This window comes from Ranitomeya imitator, chromosome 1 (genome assembly GCF_032444005.1).
Source record: "Ranitomeya imitator isolate aRanImi1 chromosome 1, aRanImi1.pri, whole genome shotgun sequence".
NCBI lineage: Eukaryota > Metazoa > Chordata > Amphibia > Anura > Dendrobatidae > Ranitomeya > Ranitomeya imitator.
Genome location: NC_091282.1, coordinates 1,206,857,485 through 1,206,880,269, shown reverse-complemented (window position 1 = coordinate 1,206,880,269; position 22,785 = coordinate 1,206,857,485).

Here is a 22,785-nt window from a genome sequence, read left to right as displayed (position 1 = left end):
GGTCTCAGCGAACCATCCTTCTTGGCCACAAAAAAGAACCCTGCTCCCAATGGCGACGATGACGGGCGAATATGACCCTTCTCCAAGGATTCCTTTACGTAACTCCACATAGCGGCGTGCTCAGGCACAGACAAATTAAACAGTCGACCTTTAGGAAACTTACTACCAGGAATCAAATCGATAGCACAATCACAATCCCTATGCGGAGGTAGGGCACTGGACTTGGGCTCATCAAATACATCCCGGTAATCCGACAAGAACTCTGGGACCTCAGAAGGGGTGGATGATGAAATAGACAGAAATGGAACATCACCATGTACCCCCTGACAACCCCAGCTGGACACAGACATTGATTTCCAATCCAATACTGGGTTATGGACTTGTAGCCATGGCAACCCCAACACGACCACATCATGCAGATTATGCAACACCAAAAAGCGAATATCCTCCTGATGCGCAGGAGCCATGCACATGGTCAGCTGGGTCCAGTACTGAGGCTTATTCTTGGCCAAAGGCGTAGCATCAATTCCTCTCAATGGAATAGGATACTGCAAGGGCTCCAAGAAAAACCCACAGCGCCTAGCATACTCCAAGTCCATCAAATTCAGGGCAGCGCCTGAATCCACAAATGCCATGACAGAATAGGATGACAAAGAGCAGATCAAAGTAACGGACAAAAGAAATTTCGACTGTACCGTACCAATGGTGGCAGACCTAGCGAACCGCTTAGTGCGCTTAGGACAATCGGAGATAGCATGAGTGGAATCACCACAGTAAAAACACAGCCCATTCTGACGTCTGTGTTCTTGCCGTTCAGCTCTGGTCAAAGTCCTATCGCACTGCATAGGCTCAGGTCCATGCTCAGATAATACCGCCAAATGGTGCACAGTTTTACGCTCACGCAAGCGTCGACCGATCTGAATGGCCAAAGACATAGACTCATTCAGACCAGCAGGCATAGGAAATCCCACCATGACATCCTTAAGGGCTTCAGAGAGACCTTTTCTGAAAATTGCTGCCAGCGCACATTCATTCCATTGAGTGAGCAAAGACCACTTCCTAAACTTCTGACAATATATCTCTACCTCATACTGACCCTGACACAGAGCCAGCAAATTTTTCTCTGCCTGATCCACTGAATTAGGTTCATCATACAGCAATCCGAGCGCCAGAAAAAACGCATCAATATTACATAATGCAGGATCTCCTGGCGCAAGGGAAAATGCCCAGTCTTGAGGGTCGCCACGTAATAAAGAAATAATGATCTTAACTTGATGAACTGGGTCACCAGAGGAGCGGGGTTTCAAAGCCAGAAACAGTTTACAATTATTCTTAAAGCTCAGAAACTTAGCTCTATCTCCAGAAAACAAATCAGGAATAGGAATTCTTGGTTCTAACATAGAATTCTGAACCACAAAGTCTTGAATATTTTGTACTCTTGCAGTGAGATGATCCACAGAAGAAGACAGACCTTTAATGTCCATCACTACACCTGTGTCCTGAACCACCCAAATGTCTAGGGGAAAAGAAAGACAAAACACAGTACAAAGAAAAAAAAATGGTCTCAGAACTTCTCTTTTCCCTCTATTGAGAAGCATTAGTACTTTGGGCCTCCAGTACTGTTATGAACAGGTGATTCAGAAGCACAATGGACCTAGTGGTTAAGAGCACACAAAGTGACCTGACAGTTACTAACATAGGACAAGCTCTGAGACGTGGGAACTCTGCTGACCGCAATCCCTAATCCTATCATACCACACTAGAGGTAGCCGTGGAGCGCTCCTGACCAGACCTAGGCGCCTCGGGCACAGCCTGAGAAACTAGCTAGCCCTGAAGATAGAAAAACAAGCCTACCTTGCCTCAGAGAAATTCCCCAAAGGAAAAGGCAGCCCCCCACATATAATGACTGTGAGTAAGATGAAAATACAAACACAGAGATGAAATAGATTTTAGCAAAGTGAGGCCCAACTTACTGAATAGACCGAGGATAGGAAAGATAGCTTTGCAGTCAGCACAAAAACCTACAAACAACCACGCAGAGAGGGCAAAAAGACCCTCCGCACCGACTAACGGTACGGAGGTGCTCCCTCTGCGTCTCAGAGCTTCCAGCAAGCAAGAAAAACCAATATAGCAAGCTGGACAGAAAATATAGCAAACAAAAGTAACACAAGCAAAACTTAGCTTATGCAGGGCAGACAGGCCACAAGAACGATCCAGGAGAGAGCAAGACCAATACTGGAACATTGACTGGTGGTCAGGAACAAAGAACTAGGTGGAGTTAAATAGAGCAGCACCTAACGACTTAACCTCGTCACCTGAGGAAGGAAACTCAGAAGCCGCAGCCCCACTCACATCCACCAGAGGAAGCTCATAGACAGAACCAGCAGAAGTACCACTCATGACCACAGGAGGGAACTTGACCACAGAATTCACAACAGTATACACCCAAAAACAGCACGCAAATATCTCCAGCAGCAACTACGAACTCCAACTTGAGCACACCAATTCCAGCAAGACAGGAAGTAAACTTTAACAGGCGGATATGAGAAGGTCTGGCCAGGTTTTATAGAGAGAGGAAATGAGCAATTCAGGAGCAGCTGTGAAATGGAGCTGCATGTTACTAACCAGCAAACATAGAGTCGTTAACCTCTTCAGCACTGTTGTGAATTCTGTGGTCAAGCTCCCTCCTGTGGTCATGAGTGGTACTTCGGCTGGTTCTGTCTATGAGCTTCCTCTGGTGGATGTGAGTGGGGCTGCGGCTTCTGAGTTTCTTTCCTCAGGTGATGAGGTTAAGTCGTTAGGTGCTGCTCTATTTAACTCCACCTAGGTCTTTGTTCCTGGCCTCCAGTCAATGTTCCAGTATTGGTCTTGCTCTCTCCTGGATCGTTCTTGTGGCCTGTCTGCCCTGCATAAGCTAAGTTTTGCTTGTGTTACTTTTGTTTGCTATATTTTCTGTCCAGCTTGCTATATTGGTTTTTCTTGCTTGCTGGAAGCTCTGAGACGCAGAGGGAGCACCTCCGTACCGTTAGTCGGTGCGGAGGGTCTTTTTGCCCCCTCTGCGTGGTTGTTTGTAGGTTTTTGTGCTGACCGCAAAGCTATCTTTCCTATCCTCGGTCTATTCAGTAAGTCGGGCCTCACTTTGCTAAAATCTATTTCATCTCTGTGTTTGTATTTTCATCTTACTCACAGTCATTATATGTGGGGGGCTGCCTTTTCCTTTGGGGAATTTCTCTGAGGCAAGGTAGGCTTATTTTTCTATCTTCAGGGCTAGCTAGTTTCTCAGGCTGTGCCCGAGGCGCCTAGGTTTTGGTCAGGAGCGCTCCACGGCTACCTCTAGTGTGGTATGATAGGATTAAGGATTGCGGTCAGCAGAGTTCCCACGTCTCAGAGCTCGTCCTATGTTAGTAACTATCAGGTCACTTTGTGTGCTCTTAACCACTAGGTCCATTGTGGTTCTGAATCACCTGTTCATAACAGTACTGGAGGCCCAAAGTACTAATGCTTCTCAATAGAGGGAAAAGAGAAGTTCTGAGACCATTTTTTTTTTCTCTGTACTGTGTTTTGTCTTTCTTTTCCCCTAGACATTTGGGTGGTTCAGGACACAGGTGTAGTGATGGACATTAAAGGTCTGTCTTCTTGTATGGATCATCTCACTGCAAGAGTACAAAATATTCAAGACTTTGTGGTTCAGAATTCTATGTTAGAACCAAGAATTCCTATTCCTGATTTGTTTTCTGGAGATAGAGCTAAGTTTCTGAGTTTAAAGAATAATTGTAAATTGTTTCTGGCTTTGAAACCCCGCTCCTCTGGTGACCCAGTTCAACAAGTTAAGATCATTATTTCTTTATTACGTGGCGACCCTCAAGACTGGGCATTTTCCCTTGCGCCAGGAGATCCTGCATTATGTAATATTGATGCGTTTTTTCTGGCGCTCGGATTGCTGTATGATGAACCTAATTCAGTGGATCAGGCAGAGAAAAATTTTGCTGGCTCTGTGTCAGGGTCAGGATGAGGTAGAGATATATTGTCAGAAGTTTAGGAAGTGGTCTGTGCTCACTCAATGGAATGAATGTGCGCTGGCAGCAATTTTCAGAAAAGGTCTCTCTGAAGCCCTTAAGGATGTCATGGTGGGATTTCCTATGCCTGCTGGTCTGAATGAGTCTATGTCTTTGGCCATTCAGATCGGTCGACGCTTGCGTGAGCGTAAAACTGTGCACCATTTGGCGGTATTATCTGAGCATGGACCTAAGCCTATGCAGTGCGATAGGACTTTGACCAGAGCTGAACGGCAAGAACACAGACGTCAGAATGGGCTGTGTTTTTACTGTGGTGATTCCACTCATGCTATCTCCGATTGTCCTAAGCGCACTAAGCGGTTCGCTAGGTCTGCCACCATTGGTACGGTACAGTCGAAGTTTCTTTTGTCCGTTACTTTGATCTGCTCTTTGTCATCCTATTCTGTCATGGCATTTGTGGATTCAGGCGCTGCCCTGAATTTGATGGACTTGGAGTATGCTAGGCGCTGTGGGTTTTTCTTGGAGCCCTTGCAGTATCCTATTCCATTGAGAGGAATTGATGCTACGCCTTTGGCCAAGAATAAGCCTCAGTACTGGACCCAGCTGACCATGTGCATGGCTCCTGCGCATCAGGAGGATATTCGCTTTTTGGTGTTGCATAATCTGCATGATGTGGTCGTGTTGGGGTTGCCATGGCTACAAGTCCATAACCCAGTATTGGATTGGAAATCAATGTCTGTGTCCAGCTGGGGTTGTCAGGGGGTACATGGTGATGTTCCATTTCTGTCTATTTCATCATCCACCCCTTCTGAGGTCCCAGAGTTCTTGTCGGATTACCGGGATGTATTTGATGAGCCCAAGTCCAGTGCCCTACCTCCACATAGGGATTGTGATTGTGCTATCGATTTGATTCCTGGTAGTAAGTTTCCTAAAGGTCGACTGTTTAATTTGTCTGTGCCTGAGCACGCCGCTATGCGGAATTACGTAAAGGAATCCTTGGAGAAGGGTCATATTCGCCCGTCGTCGTCGCCATTGGGAGCAGGGCTCATTTTTGTGGCCAAGAAGGATGGTTCGCTGAGACCTTGTATTGATTACCGCCTTCTAAATAAAATCACGGTCAAATTTCAGTACCCCTTGCCACTGCTGTCTGATTTGTTTGCTCGGATTAAGGGGGCTAGTTGGTTCACCAAGATAGATCTTCGTGGTGCGTATAATCTTGTGCGTATTAAACAGGGCGATGAATGGAAAACAGCATTTAATACGCCCGAGGGCCATTTCGAGTACCTGGTTATGCCATTCGGGCTTTCTAATGCTCCATCAGTGTTTCAGTCCTTTATGCATTACATCTTCCGAGAGTACCTGGATAAATTCCTGATTGTATACTTGGATGATATTTTGGTCTTCTCGGATGATTGGGAGTCTCACGTGAAGCAGGTCAGAATGGTGTTCCAGGTCCTGCGTGCGAATTCTTTGTTTGTGAAGGGGTCAAAGTGTCTCTTTGGTGTTCAGAAGGTTTCATTTTTGGGTTTCATTTTTTCCCCTTCTACTATCGAGATGGACCCTGTTAAAGTTCAGGCCATTTATGATTGGACTCAGCCGACGTCTCTGAAGAGTCTGCAAAAGTTCCAGGGCTTTGCTAATTTTTATCGTCGCTTCATCAATAATTTTTCTAGTATTGCTAAACCGTTGACTGATTTAACCAAGAAGGGTGCTGATGTGGTCAGTTGGTCTTCTGCTGCTGTGGAAGCTTTTCAAGAGTTGAAGCATCGTTTTTCTTCTGCCCCTGTGTTGTGCCAACCAGATGTTTCGCTCCCGTTCCAGGTCGAGGTTGATGCTTCGGAGATTGGAGCAGGGGCTGTTTTGTCGCAAAGAAGTTCTGATGGCTCGGTGATGAAACCATGCGCCTTTTCCAGGAAGTTTTCGCCTGCTGAGCGTAATTATGATGTTGGCAATCGAGAGTTGCTGGCCATGAAGTGGGCATTCCAGGAGTGGCGTCATTGGCTTGAAGGAGCTAAGCATCGCGTGGTGGTCTTGACTGATCACAAGAACTTGACTTATCTCGAGTCTGCCAAATGGTTGAATCCTAGACAGGCTCGTTGGTCGCTGTTTTTCTCCCGTTTTGACTTTGTGGTTTCGTACCTTCCGGGCTCTAAAAATGTGAAGGCGGATGCGCTGTCTAGGAGTTTTGTGCCCAACTCTCCGGGTTTGTCTGAGCCGGCGGGTATTCTCAAAGAGGGGGTAATTTTATTTGCTATCTCCCCTGATTTGCGGTGGGTGCTGCAAAAATTTCAGGCTAATAGACCTGACCGTTGCCCAGCGGAGAAACTGTTTGTCCCTGATAAATGGACGAGTAGAGTTATCTCTGAGGTTCATTGTTCGGTGTTGGCTGGTCATCCTGGAATCTTTGGTACCAGAGATTTGGTGTCTAGATCCTTTTGGTGGCCGTCTCTGTCGCGGGATGTGCGTTCGTTTGTGCAGTCCTGTGGGATTTGTGCTCGGGCTAAGCCCTGCTGTTCTCGTGCCAGTGGGTTGCTTTTGCCCTTGCCAGTCCCGAAGAGGCCCTGGACACATATCTCTATGGATTTTATTTCGGATCTCCCCGTCTCTCAAAAAATGTCGGTCATTTGGGTTGTTTGTGATCGCTTCTCTAAGATGGTCAATTTGGTACCCTTGTCTAAATTGCCTTCCTCCTCGGATTTGGTGCCATTGTTCTTCCAGCATGTGGTTCGTTTACATGGCATTCCGGAGAACATCGTTTCTGACAGAGGTTCCCAGTTTGTTTCGAGGTTTTGGCGAGCCTTTTGTGCTAGGATGGGCATTGATTTGTCTTTTTCCTCGGCTTTCCATCCTCAGACAAATGGCCAGACTGAACGAACCAATCAGACCTTGGAAACATATCTGAGATGTTTTGTTTCTGCCGATCAGGATGATTGGGTGTCCTTTTTGCCTTTGGCTGAGTTCGCCCTTAATAATCGGGCCAGCTCGGCTACTTTGGTTTCGCCGTTTTTCTGCAATTCTGGTTTCCATCCTCGTTTCTCTTCAGGGCAGGTTGAGTCTTCTGACTGTCCTGGTGTGGATACTGTAGTGGATAGGTTGCAGCAGATTTGGACTCATGTGGTGGACAATTTGACATTGTCTCAGGAGAAGGCTCAACGTTTCGCTAACCGCAGGCACTGTGTGGGTCCCCGACTTCGTTTTGGGGATTTGGTTTGGTTGTCATCTCGTTATATTCCTATGAAAGTTTCCTCTCCTAAGTTTAAGCCTCGTTTCATTGGTCCGTATAGGATTTCTGAGGTTCTTAATCCTGTGTCTTTTCGTTTGACCCTTCCAGCTTCTTTTTCCATCCATATCGTATTCCATAGGTCATTGTTGCGGAGATACGTGGCACCTGTGGTTCCATCCGTTGATCCTCCTGCCCCGGTTTTGGTTGAGGGGGAGTTGGAGTATATAGTGGAGAAGATTTTCGATTCTCGTATTTCGAGACGGAAACTCCAGTACCTGGTTAAGTGGAAGGGTTATGGTCAGGAAGATAATTCCTGGGTCTTTGCCTCTGATGTTCATGCTGCCGATCTGGTTCGTGCCTTTCATTTGGCTCATCCTGGTCGGCCTGGGGGCTCTGGTGAGGGTTCGGTGACCCCTCCTCAAGGGGGGGGTACTGTTGTGAATTCTGTGGTGAAGCTCCCTCCTGTGGTCATGAGTGGTACTTCGGCTGGTTCTGTCTATGAGCTTCCTCTGGTGGATGTGAGTGGGGCTGCGGCTTCTGAGTTTCCTTCCTCAGGTGACGAGGTTAAGTCGTTAGGTGCTGCTCTATTTAACTCCACCTAGTTCTTTGTTCCTGGCCTCCAGTCAATGTTCCAGTATTGGTCTTGCTCTCTCCTGGATCGTTCTTGTGGCCTGTCTGCCCTGCATAAGCTAAGTTTTGCTTGTGTTACTTTTGTTTGCTATATTTTCTGTCCAGCTTGCTATATTGGTTTTTCTTGCTTGCTGGAAGCTCTGAGACGCAGAGGGAGCACCTCCGTACCGTTAGTCGGTGCGGAGGGTCTTTTTGCCCCCTCTGCGTGGTTGTTTGTAGGTTTTTGTGCTGACCGCAAAGCTATCTTTCCTATCCTCGGTCTATTCAGTAAGTCGGGCCTCACTTTGCTAAAATCTATTTCATCTCTGTGTTTGTATTTTCATCTTACTCACAGTCATTATATGTGGGGGGCTGCCTTTTCCTTTGGGGAATTTCTCTGAGGCAAGGTAGGCTTATTTTTCTATCTTCAGGGCTAGCTAGTTTCTCAGGCTGTGCCCGAGGCGCCTAGGTTTTGGTCAGGAGCGCTCCACGGCTACCTCTAGTGTGGTATGATAGGATTAGGGATTGCGGTCAGCAGAGTTCCCACGTCTCAGAGCTCGTCCTATGTTAGTAACTATCAGGTCACTTTGTGTGCTCTTAACCACTAGGTCCATTGTGGTTCTGAATCACCTGTTCATAACACAGCACCAAAGGAAACGAAGTCCATGTAATATAAGGAACAAAACACAGGTTAAATGGAAGACCTGCAATTAACAATATACAATGATCGTGTAACCCCAGATCTCCCAGGAGGTTGTGACACACTCATGACACTCACCTTATACATGTGTTGTCAGAAGCAAGATATAATTGCGACGCCATATAGTTTCTTGGCAAAAAATATCTTTCATGTGTTTTTGACACAGCCAGCTTAGCCGCGATGATCGTTATATGTCCTGACATCCTGTACAAAAAATAATAGAATCAATTTTAAGGGGTTGTCTACTTTCTAAAATGCCCTCAGTTGTAATGCCCTGCCTGTGTGCATGGTGACAGCGTCTGTGTCTATAGAATTCAAGTTTGTGTCATTCACGTGATCTCCCCAAGTGACTGCTCCCCTGGCTGAGTTCCCCTCTAGACCAACTGATTTAACCCTTTGAAAATGCAAAAGTTTTGCAAGCCTGTGCTTTCCCCGTATCTGACCTAAAAAAGAAAGCTACAGATTACATGGTAGCAATGTTTGCAAGGAAAGAAAGATTTGCTTGGTTCTTCAAGCCCTATGGAGTCTAGGGTCCCCGTTTAACTATTTTTTCTCTTTATTCCTCTAGCTCAAAGGCGTTGTCCAGTGAAAACAATTTACCATCACCTATCCATAGAATAGGTGATGACTTACTAATTGTATGGGGGTCCAACCACCGGGACCCACACTGACCATTATTATTATGCTTTGCTTATATAGCGCCATCATATTTCACAGCGCTTTACAGACATTTTCAGAACTGTTCCCTTTGGGGCTCACAATCTATATTCTCTATCAGTATGTCTTTGGAATGAGGGAGGAAAAATAAGCAGACATAGGGAGAACATCCAAGCTCCTGACAGATGTTGTCCTTTGTGGGATATGAAACCAAGACCCCAGAGCTGCAAATTAAGTGTTAACCATTGAGCCACCATGGTGCTGCGTTGATCAGAAGAATGGAGCAATGAAGCATGCTCAACCTGCGCTCCATTAATTTCCTATGGGGATACTGAGCGCTGCCGTCCATCAGGATAAAAATCCCTGTGATGCTGATCAGTGCACTTCGGACCCCCATCGATCAACAAGTTTCATTGTTCTTGTTTTCATTGGACGACCACTTTAATCCTACTTTGCTCCTATCAACGACCCAACTAATGTTGTGTTCCAGTGGATATTGGTGGATTTTGTCCATAATTGCCACTCCATAGTGCTTCTATTCACCTCCATGTTCTAAAACCAGCAAAACCAAAGAACTGAGATGGAGCATATGTTGGTATACGTGCAATGGGTAAGTGCACTTTCACACTGTGGCCATTTCACAGACGAAACCCAAGAAAAAAGACAAATTGGGTATATATTCTACTCTAAGTAAATTAGTCAAAAGTAATAGTAACGAATATAGGGTACTTAATAATAATAATTTTATAATAATAAACATATTCCGCAGCGCTTTACATTATAGAGGGGACTTGTACAGACAATAGACATTACAGCATAACAGAAATCACAGTTCAAAACAGATACCAAGAGGAGTGAGGGCCCTGCTCGCAAGCTTACAAACTATGGGGAAAAGGGAGACAAGAGAGGTGTTAACACTATTTTGATCAACAAAGCATAAAAGCCATGCCACCATGACATGGTGCACCCAGTCGGGACGGTCCTAACCTGTCTCTAGTATTAACCCCTTTCTGCCAGCTGACGGAATAGTACATCAGCTGGCAGATCCCCCACTTTGAGGTGGGCTCTGGCGGTGAGCCCACCTCAAAGCCGTGACATGTCAGTTGTCTTGTATAGCTGACATGTGCGCGCAATGAGCGCGAGCGGGATCGCGATCCGCTCGCGCCCATTAACTAGTTAAATACCGCCGTCAAGCGCTGACAGAAGCATTTAACTAGCGCTCCTGGCCGCGCGGCCGGAGGTGCTCGCACCGCTGACCCCCGTCACATGATCGGGGGTCAGCGGTGCATTGCCATAACAACCAGAGGTCTCCTTGAGACCTCTATGGTTGTTGATGGCCGATTGCTTTGATCGCCACCCTGTGGTCGGCGTTCAAAGTACACCTGCCTTTCTGCTACATAGAGGTGATCTGTACTTCACCTCTATGTAGCAGAGCCGATCGTGTAGTGCATGCTTCTAGTCTCCTATGGAGGCTATTGAAGCATGCCAAAATAAAAAAAAAAGTGTTTAAAAATATTAAAAAAAATAAAAAATATATAAAAGTTCAAATCACCCCCCTTTCGCCCCAATCAAAATAAAACAATAAAAAAAATACACATATTTGGTATCACCGCGTTCAGAATCGCCCGATCGATCAATAAAAACAAAGAATTAACCTGATCACTAAATGACGTAGCGAAAAAAAAATCAAAACGCCAAAATTACGTTTTTTTGGTCGCCACAACATTGCATTAAAATGCAATAACGGGCGATCAAAAGAACGTATCTGCACTAAAATGGTATCATTAAAAACGTCAACTCGGAACGCAAAAAATAAGCCCTCACCTGACCCCAGATCACGAAAATTGGAGACACTACTGGTATCAGAAAATTGGGCAAATTTTTTTTTTTTAGCAAACTTTGGAATTTTTTTTCACCACTTAGATAAAAAATAACCTAGACATGTTAGGTGTCTATGAACTCGTAATGGCCTGGAGAATCATAGTGGCAGGTCAGTTTTAGCATTTTGTGAACCTAGCAAAAAAAGCCAAACAAAAAACAAGTGTGGCATTGCACTTTTTTTGCAATTTCATCACACTTGGAATTTTTTTCCCGTTTTCTGTTACACGGCATGATAAAACCAATGATGTCGTTCAAAAGTACATCTCGTCCCGCAAAAAATAAGCCCTCACATGGCCATATTGACAGAAAAATAAAAAAGTTATGGCTCTGGGAAGGAGGGGAGCGAAAAACGAAAATGAAAAAACGGAAAAAGCTCCGGGGGTGAAGGGGTTAAAACCTTAACTTGTGTCAGCTGACCTCTAATGCAAAAGACTTACATGTTCTGCTCCGACCATCAACCCTCTTGCGGACTTCTTTAACATGGTCCTACACACATAGCTCCTGTATCTATTTTTGGGGAAGACTATAGCTGTAGACGAGAGTCTATCATGGTAATCAATAGAGATGAAGACTATGCAAAAAAATAAATAAATAAGCAGCGAATGCCCAGAGCCAACATTAGACATTTGCTAGGGCTAAGATGGTTTGGAAGTGCTGGAATTGTGGAATTGCCTGTGATATTATGTCTTCAAGAGTTTTCATTTACTGTGTAGCCATCAAATATTATACCACATGCTATATACTATTACTACTGTTATTATTTCTCTGGAAATACAGCCTCACACTGTGCATCACCTGATCGCTCGAGCCGGACACAAAAGAGACATTATTAATAGAAGCAGCCCTAAGTGGAAATTGCAGAAGCCAAATTCCTACTTTATCTGCAGCTCAGCTCCACTCAAGTAAAGACCCCTAAACACAAATGTAATGCCTAAAAATATCTGACAATAGGCATGTGTGCAGCCCTGTAATCCCGACACAGAAACCCACGCTGGTGACAGGTGGTAAGAAGCCATTGCTGCACACTATAATCGTGAGGTACCGCGAAGGGTACAAAACCAACGCCAACAACATGTGCAGCAGGAACAGGTGATGTGCACACTCTACTACACCGTGTACAGAATTATCAGGCAGTGAGGATTGTCACTGTATCATTATTTTATGCAGATTTTCCACCTACACCATTTATCAGGGGATGCAGAATTATTAGTTTTGTTTCCTGAGGCAAAATGGGCCTGGAATCCCTCTGCGTCTGGAGCCTCGCACCCAGTGACTTTGAGTCTCTTGTAAGCGGTGTTTATGCTGAGCATCTGCTACTCTGTGCTCTGGCTATCATGTGGTGCTAGCTCCTGGCAGGCCCAGCAATCCTGCGGTTCTAGCACCATCCCACTTGAGTTCCCTCCTAGGTCCGATGCCCGGAGCCTGACGACCGCAGTCTGGAACCTGATGACAGTTGCCTGGAGTTTGGAGCCTGATGACTGTGGTGGTGCCGGTAGGTCATGTCAGATGTCCGGAACCGATCGACTCCTGTCTGATGTCTGCCGGTGACCCTGGGTCCAGATGTTCTGATGTCCTGTCTGAACCCTGATGTCCTGCCTGCATCCTGATGACCTCATGTACCCTGATGTCCTGATGACCTCATGTACCCTGATGTCCTGATGACCTCATATACCCTGATGTCCTGAAGTCCTGTCTGCGTCCTGATGTCTTGCCTGCATCCTGATGACCTCGTGTACCCTGATGTCCTGCCTGTGTCCTGATGTTGAGTCTATGTGTGCCTCGGTGATCCGTTGGTGCCTTGGGGTCCACTGGGTGGTACCCTTCTGGGAGGTGTGGAATCAGGAGCCTGGCATAGTCATGTTTGGTTTATGTACTGTGTGACTTTACTTTAGTAAACTTTACTTTTTCTATACCTGAAGTTGTGTGGCGTAATCAAGTCCTACGTGTCTCTTTCCTTGTCCACATGCTCAGCTGCCACAGAACCCCGGTCTCTGCCCTCCCCTAGTTCGGGTAGGCCTGGGTCCCCCTCTGCAGTGTAAAAGATCCGTATTGCGTCCCCAGGGGATGCGCGCCCCACGCCATCGTGGTCGGTCGGCGTGGGGGCATCTATGGGCTTGGCCGCATTAGCAGCTGCAGCTGACCGTGACATATAACGTCCCTGGAGGCCAGAAGTACAAGTTGTTCAGGTGAGGAGGCTGAGCCCGACCAGCACTGGGTAAGACACAAAAGTACAAGGTGTTCAGTGCTCAGAGACACGGCCGAGGTGAGGAGGCCGAGCCTGACCACTACTGAACAAGACACAGAAGTACAAGGTGTTCAGGGCTCAGAGACACGGCAGAGGTAAGGAGGCTGAGCCCGATCATCACTGAGCAAGACACAGAAGTACAAGGTGTTCAGTGCTCAGACACATGGCGGAGGTAAGGAGGCTGAGCCCGACCACCACTGAGCAAGATAGAGTAGTACAAGGTGTTCAGGGCTCAGAGACACGGCAGAGGTGAGGAGGCTGAGCCTGACCACCACTGAGCAAGACACAGAAGTACAAGGTGTTCAGTGCTCAGACACATGGCGGAGGTAAGGAGGATGAGCCCGACCACCACTGAGCAAGATAGAGTAGTACAAGGTGTTCAGGGCTCAGAGACACGGCAGAGGTGAGGAGGCTGAGCCTGACCACCACTGAGCAAGACACAGAAGTACAAGGTGTTCAGTGCTCAGACACATGGCGGAGGTGAGGAGGCTGAGCCCGACCACCACTGAGCAAGACAGAGAAGTACAAGGTGTTCAGTGTGTAAGGTGCCTGAGCGAGGTAGTCATGGACGAGCTACTGCTTCTCCAGGCTCCGGCATCCTACAGGAAAATTGTGTCCAAGTCCAAGTGAGCTGCTGTGTGTAGGATGCATCACCCTTACTTTTGGCACATAGGCCTCCACTGGCTCCAGGCTTTCATCTTCCAGAATCTTTGCAGCACACAATCCAGGGGACACTGTATACTTTATAACAGTCAAACCTTTACTGAGCAGTTTACGAACATTACATTGAACCAAGTACGATAGGGCACAACAGGCTACAGTCTTTCCCACAGGTACTGGACATAACTTCAGCTTTAGTTCTCGGTCTGGATACAGCATCCCTCTTGCTAATTCCTCTAGCACTAGGAATTCTTCTCCCCAAAAGGCAGTGCACCCGGATTCTTTTACCTTCCTCCTCTGAGAATCTGAATCCATCTTTCTCTGCAGCTTAGGCTTACTGCACCCAAAGGCCACAACATCGATCTCGCGAGGTCCTCAGGCCAACAGACGGATTAGTTTGGAAGGGTTCAATAGCAATCCACTGACCCAAGTAACAGGCTTATGTTGGCCCTAGCAGCCCACTGCATATGACCACTGCTATCACTTCACTAAAGCTTCCATCTTCAGGCTCCATCATGTGCCAAAAATGCCTTTTGAAGAAATCCAGGAGCATGATAGTGCACTCCGACCCTGTGTCAACTACACAGAGTACCTTTAGACCTTCTAACTCGCCTTGCATAACAGGACTGCTTGCATATAAGTCATGTTCATTTCGCATGGGACTTGGCTTTCGGTGGACCACCACAGGGCGCCTGACTACTGCGGCAGGCAGAAGCTTAACGCCGGCTTAATCTCCCTTTGTACTGAGCAGTCCCTAGGGATATGTCTGTATCATCGACAGTGCCAGCATTGGGGCCCCCGGAGGGATCGTGCCCAAGATGTGCCATGGCCCGCAGGATTTTGCATCCCGATTGGTCTTGTTATTTGACCAAATCCTTATCTGAGCTACCTCTAAGCGGAGCTCCCATATTTGTTCTTGCATTGCTGTCGTCAGAGTCTGGAACGCCTCTCTCAGGGCCTCTGCCTCCTCTGACCTGTTCCAACCTTCTGTGACTAGAGCACTGCTCACAGATTTTTTAATCACAGGATTTGGCTCCTCTTCCCGCTCTAGGGCAGCTAGGTAAATATCATCAAACGTCAGAGCGACGTTACCTCGAGTCATCTCTCAGAGTTTGTCCTGTAAGAACATATTAGCCATCCCAGCAATGAACTGGTCTCGCAGGAGCCGATCCAGCTCTTGAAAAGCACTCATGCCTGTTGGGTCGCGTCTCTGGATCTCCTATATTACTACCTGAAGGGCATTCGCGTACGCATCAGTGTTTCCCCCTCATGCTGCTGATTAAAGAATTCGCTCCTCAGCTGTGCCACCTGCACATGGGTCCAATGGATCCTTTCCAGCAGAGCAAATATCTTCTCTGTAGTGTCCCTTTCAGATTCAGAGTGCACCAACAATGTCCGCCTGGCATCACTCTCTAACGCATTTAGAGCTATTTCTGCTTGTAACTCAGGGGTCAGGTTACACATCTTGACTGCACTTCGAACCCTCTCTATCCAAACCTGAAGGCCCATGTCGTTACCATAGAACTTGGCCATGTGGTGAAGCAGAGTTCCTTCTGGAAAGTACCCTACCTGGGCTGACATCGCGGGATCAGGTCGTACTGGTGGCACAGGGGCTGATTGGCTAAACTGTGCTGGGTTGAGCTGACTTTGCTGGGCTGAGGAACCTGGAACGGAGCTCTGAGCCGATTCTGAGGACCTGTTTTCTGCCATTTTCTTGTCCATAACGATCGCTATATCCTGCCGACTGCACCAAGTTGTAAATTGTGCAACGAGGGTGTTGTTCAAAATACAGCGGAGTCACCGACGAGAAACGATGATATTCCTACTCAGTTTTGATAAACACACAAAAAAATCACATCAAACATTTTGCCAGAAGGCTATATCCACTGTGCTGGACAGCTACGAATATGGAGAATATTACAAAATTAACCAAATATATGTATACACATCAGAGAAGGTGACGTGGACAAAATCTGTTGGAGCTGAATCACTGCTCGACCGTATATTGTCCTACAGAGAGATGCCTTTTCCAGCAGAACAGAGAGGAAAACACGAGTCCTTCCTGGAGTTCACTGTGTCAGCACCTAAACGTAGCATAGAATCCCAAGTTACCCAACAGCACGAAAACGTAGTGACAAATCTAGGGTTTCTGATCATTGATTCTGGTAGGAAAATGTGGTCCATAGAGTCAATAATATACCTAACTAACTAAAGTCTTTGTTCTGGCCTTGTGTCTCTTGGCGCCAAAATATATAGTGATGCGTGCACGTTTACCTACTGTGGCATCGCAGTGGGTTTTTAGTGTTTCTTACCGCCAGGTCTGCTCCGAATGACACAATCAGGACATGCAGGTGGATGCAGAGTTCTTCCACCTGGTAAGCAATTCTGAGTAGGCTTTTGCTATAACACAGGATGTGGCACCTTTCACTTCACAGGTCTAGGACCCCTTCTGTTCTCTAACAGCTTTTACAGAAGGAATTCCCTTGCATCTGTACAGGTTGGGATACCGGTTCAGTTCAGCTTCAATCTGCCGCCGCTCTTTACTCAGTCGGGTACTGTCACGAAGGGATATCATCATATCCCTCTCCAGCACAGCCTCATACACTCCTCATTCCTGCAGACTCTGCCGAAGATGGCCGAGCTTCCTCTTCTTGTCTTTTACTTTTATAAAACCCTCCCTTTCACATCTTACAGACATATTACAGTCTCTTAACCATGTTCAAACAACAGCGACATCATGTGGCCAGTTAACAACATTAACTATAAAGAAACAAATCTATTGACAATAAGTATAAAGATTATTCAAGAGAGAGTACAATTACATTTATCTTCAATTATACCTCCCTGGTAAGCTGACACACATCTCACAAATCTCTGACAGGGGCATTTAACTCACAATTCCGGCAAGAACCCCGGACATCCCGCCCATCGATGACCCCGTCACGTGATCGCGGGTCACCGACGCATTGCCATGACAACCAGAGGTCTCCAGCAGACCTCTATGGTTGTAATAGCTGCATTGCTATGAGCGCCGCCCGGTGGTTGGTGCTCATAGCAAATGAGCATTTGATCATCGCCTGTAGGTAGCAAGCAGAGCCGATCAGACAACTGCAGCTTCTAGTCTCCCATGGTGACTATTGATCCATGCAAAAAGTAAAAAAAAAATGTTTTCAAAAATATTTAAAAAATAACAAAAATCACCCCCTTTCACTCCATTCAAAATAAAACAATAAAAAAAAATCAAACATCATACACATATTTGGTACCGCCACATCCAGAATCGCCCGATCTATCAATAAAAAAAAGAGAATTAAACCGATCGTTAAATGACATAAGGCTACGTTCACATTAGCGTTGCGCCGCCCTGCGTCGGCGACGCAACGCGCGACGCATGTTAAAACGCGCGCAAACGCGCGCAAAAACGCGCGCGTTTTGCGACGCGTGCGTAGTTTTTGACGAAAATCGGACGCACAGAAAATGCAACTTGTTGCATTTTCTTGCGTCCGACGCTAGCGTCGGAAACGACGCACGTGGCGAAAAACGCCACCCAAAAAACGCACGCGTCCCCTATGTTAAACATAGGGGCGCGTCGCCGTTGCGTCGCCGACGCAACAGCGGCGCAACGCTAATGTGAACGTAGCCTAAGAAGAATAAAAGTGAAAATGCCAGAATTACGTTTGTTTGGTCGTCGCAATATTGCATTAAAATGCAGTAACAGGCGATCAAAATATCAAATGATATCATTTAAAACTACAGCTCGGCATGCAAAAAATAAGCCCTTGCCCAACCTGAGATCACCAAAAATGAAAACGCTACTGGTATTGAAAAATGGCGCAATTGTTTTTTTTATTTTTTTTAGCAAAGTTTGGAATTTTATTTTTAACACTAAGATAAAAAGAACCTAGACATGTTTGGTGTCTATGAACTCGTAATGACCTGGAGAATCATAATATCAGGTCAGTTTCAGCATTTAGTGAACATCATTAAAAAAAACTGTGGGATTGCATTTTTTTTTTGCAATTTCACCGCACTTGGATTTTTTTTCCAGTTTTCCAGTAAATGATACGTTAAAACCAATGATGTCGTTCAAAAGTACAACTCGTCCCGCAAAAAAATAAGCCCTCACATGGCCATCTTGACCAAAAAATGAATTAGTTATGGGAAGAAGGGGAGCAAAAAATGAAAATGCAAAAACAAAAATACCTCTGGTCGTTAAGTGGTTAAGGCTGGGTCTATATGGAAAATGAATTTCATGTCTCCATGAGGCAGACAGACTTGTATGCTCTCTGCTCTGAATAACACAGCATGGACCACCCCATCCAGCCCGTTTTTCTTTTGTTATTTGTACAGGAACAAGCAGAATCAGAACTCAGTTTTCATGTTACAAGGCCAACCAGAGGTCAGATTTCAATAGATCAACCAATCATAGCTAAGCTTTTTATCAGAGCATCAAATCAGAGATCACCTTTCATTTTACCAAAGCAACCAATCAGATCTCAGCTTTCATATTACCAGATCAACCAACCAGAGCGCAGATGTTTATCAGAGCATCCAATCAGAGCTCAGCTTTCTTCTTTTCAAGAGTAACTAAATCAGAACTCAGCTTTCATGTTACCAGAACAGCCAATCAGAGCACACCTTATTACCAGAGCAACCAATCAGAGCACACCTTATTACCAGAGCAACCAATCAGAGCTCACCTTATTACCAGAGCAACCAATCAGAGCTCACCTTATTACCAGAGTAACCAGAGTTCTGCTTATTACCAAAGCAACCGATCAGAGCTCACCTTATTACAACAGCAACCAATCAGAGCTCTGCTTATTACCAGAGCATCCAAAAAATAAAGTAAAAAATCCCTTTCACCTCTGGGCGACTGCCGCCAGAAGTGCCCCATCACAATATGGCCTCTGCTACTCCTGTCTTTACTTGCTACAGTAGTGACATCCCAACTGTAGCGCGCATCACCGCTGCTGCCAATCACTAGCTCAGTCGCTTGTGCTTCCAGAGAGACCGGAGCAGGGGTGGAGATGCAGCGCTTGGACTCAGGAAGGCAAAAAAGCAATAACTAGTAAAGTGGCGCAGCATAAGGCCGGCGTCACACTCAGCGTAAGACAATACGGTCCGTATATTACGGCCGTAATACGCTGAAAAGTCCTCAAAATAGTGGTCTGTAGCTCCTCCGTAGGCAGGGTGTTTCAGCGTTTTTTGCGCATGGCATCCTCCGCATGTAATCCGTATGGCATCCGTACTGCGTGTTTTTCTCGCAGGTTTGCAAAACCGACATACGGCTATACAAGGGATCCATGTGTTAAAAAAAAAAAATATATATATATATATATATATATACTGTCTATATATATATGTGTCAGTGAGACACATATATGTATATATATTATTATTTCATACAGCGCTAGATAGCTTAAAAGCCGGTAATTCAATTGCCGGCTTTTGCTCTCTCCTTCCTAAACCCAACATGATATGAGGCCTGGTTTACACACAGTAAACCATCTCATATCACCATTTTTTTTGCATATTCCTCACTACTAATGTTAGTAGTGCGTATATGCAAAATTTGGCCGTTCTAGCTATTAAATTAAAGGGTTAAATGGCGGAAAAAATTGGCGTGGGCTCCGGCGCAATTTTCTCCGCCAGAGTAGTAAAGCCAGTGACTGAGGGCAGATATTAATAGCCTGGAGAGGGTCCATGGTTATTGCCCCCCCCCCACCCCCCCGGCTAAAAACATCTGCCCCCAGCCACCCCAGAAAAGACACATCGGGAAGATGCGCCTATTCTGGCACTTGGCCACTCTCTTCCCATTCCCGTGTAGCGGTGGGATATGGGGTAATGAAGGGTTAATGCCACCTTGCTATTGTAAGGTGACATTAAGCCAAATTAATAATGGAGAGGCGTCAATTATGACACCTATCCATTATTAATCCAATACTAGTAAAGGGTTAAAAAAAAACACAAACACATTATTAAAAATTATTTTAATGAAATAAAAACAAAGGTTGTTGTAATAATTTATTCTACGCTCAATCCAGTCACTGAAGACCCTCGTTCTGTAACAAATAAAAAATAATAAACCAACAATATCCTTACCTTCTGAAGATCTGTAAGGTCCCACGATGTAAATCCATCTGAAGGGGTTAAAGTATTTTGCAGCCAGGAGCTCTGTTAATGCAGCGCTGCTCCTGGCTGCAAAACCCCGGGGAAGGAAGGTAAAGTAGGTCAATGACCTATATTTACCTTCATTTGCGGTGAGGCGCCCTCTGCAGGTTGTTCCTGGAGCGTGGGAACTTTCCTAGAAAGCTCCCAGGCTCGAGTTCATATGAGGACAGCAGTGAGGCACCCTCTGCTGGTTGTCCTCAAATGAACTCGAGCCTGGGAGCTTTCTAGGAAAGTTCCCACGCTCCAGGAACAACCTGCAGACGGCGCCTCACCGCAAATGAAGGTAAATATAGGTCATTGACCTACTTTACCTTCATTCCCCGGGGTTTTGCAGCCAGGAGCAGCACTGCATTAACAGAGCTCCTGGCTGCAAAATATTTTAACCCCTTCAGATGGATTTACATCGTGGGACCTTACAGATCTTCGGAAGGTATGTATATTGTTGGTTTATTATTTTTTCTTTGTTACAGAGCGAGGGTCTTCAGATGGATTGAGCATAGAATAAATTATTACAACAACCTTTGTTTTTATTTCATTAAAATAATTTTTAATAATGTGTTTGTGTTTTTTTTAACCCTTTACTAGTATTGGATTAATAATGGATAGGTGTCATAATTGACGCCTCTCCATTATTAATTTGGCTTAATGTCACCTTACAATAGTAAGGTGGCATTAACCCTTCATTACCCCATATCCCACCGCTACACGGGAATGGGAAGAGAGTGGCCAAGTGCCAGAATAGGCGCATCTTCCAGATGTGCCTTTTCTGGGGTGGCTGGGGGCAGATGTTTTTAGCCGGGGGGGGGGGGAGCAATAACCATGGACCCTCTCCAGGCTATTAATATCTGCCCTCAGTCACTGGCTTTACTACTCTGGTGGAGAAAATTGCGCGGGAGCCCACGCCAATTTTTTCCGCCATTTAACCCTTTAATTTAATAGCTAGAACGGCCAAATTTTGCATATACACACTACTAACATTAGTAGCGTGGAATATGCAAAAAAATGTGGATATGAGATGGTTTACTGTATGTAAACCATGTCTCATATCATGTCGGGTTTAGGAAGGAGAGAGCAAAAGCCGGCAATTGAATTACCGGCTTTAAAGCTATCTAGTGCTGTATGAAATAATAATATATATACATATATGTGTCTCATTGAGATATATATATATATATATATATATATATATATATATATATATATATATATATATATATATATATATACCTATTCTATGTGTACACATTTATTCTACCTATTCTACTGGAAGCTGTCAGTGTGATTTTACTGTACACCGCAATGAATTGACGGCTTTTCTCTCTAACACCGCTGCGTATTTCTCGCAAGTCACACTGCTGGTCCGTGTGTAATCCGTATTTTTCTGGCTTCCATAGACTTTCATTGGCGTTTTTTTTGCGCAATACGGTGACAAACGCAGCATGCTGCGATTTTCTACGGCCGTAGAAAGCCGTATAATACTGGTCAGTAAAATACGTCAGATAGGAGCAGGGGCATAGAGAATAATTGGGATGTTTGTTAGGCGTGTTTTACGGACGTATTTTATGCACTCATACGTCCGTAAAACTCGCTAGTGTGACGCCGGCCTAAGAGAAGTCCGGGAGAGGGAAGTAGACGGTTCAGATTGTGATGTTAGTCTTAGATCAGTTGCAGAATGGAGGTCAGGGGCAGAGATGAGGGAGAAGATGTAGGGTGGTGCAGAACTGTGGAGCGCTTTGTGGGTGAGAGATATAAGTATATTATATAGAGGATGGGTAACCAGTACAATGACTGGCACAGGGTAGAGGCATCAGTGAAGCAGCTGGACAGTAATTTACCACCCCTTTAAGGGAGGGTTTACACATTTTGATTACCGTGTGTAACAAATGTGCATTTTTCAATTTATAATAAAAAATATTTGGGATTTTTGGCAAGTGGATCTGTGGAATGAATAGAAGTCTTATATAAGTTTCTTATCTCATATGTGCATAAGTGTAGTGCAACACGGGCGTCATCCGCAGGAGAGGCACTCGTCTCCTTTTACCCTTCATCGCACTTTTCGCATATGTTTACGCATGCGTCACCCCGTATGCCCGTGGAGGCCGAATATAGCCGGTGGTGTGAGCTGGTCAGGACCATGTGTTTTACAGTTTAATGAGGGAGACTTCCGATCCAAAACAAACTCTTTACTGAACGGTAACTTGGTAAAGGTTATACTGAAGGAATGGCGGGTACACAAGCTTATGGATTTTTCATTTACAGAATAAAGCATGTTCCATGTTGTTCAGTATCCTTCCTCCATAGTTTACTCCAGGGCCGGTGAGGCATACTATTTCTCTCTACTCCCACACAACCCAGCTTTAACGCTACAGTGCTGATCAGCAGGTCTCCTTGCCTTCACTTCTGGGTCCCATTTCTTCCACTACTGCTGCCCTGGAAGCTTCGCACTCAGGACCCCCACTAGTCCGTCGTACTCAGTCCTGCAAAGGTCCGTCACCTTTTGCGTTACAAGCTCTCAGGTTCCTGATTCGGCGCTTAATCCAAGAACCCTTCTCCTGAAGTCCACTCTGTCTCATCAGCTGCTTTTCTTCAAGATCACACTATCCGTCGCCTTAAGGTACCG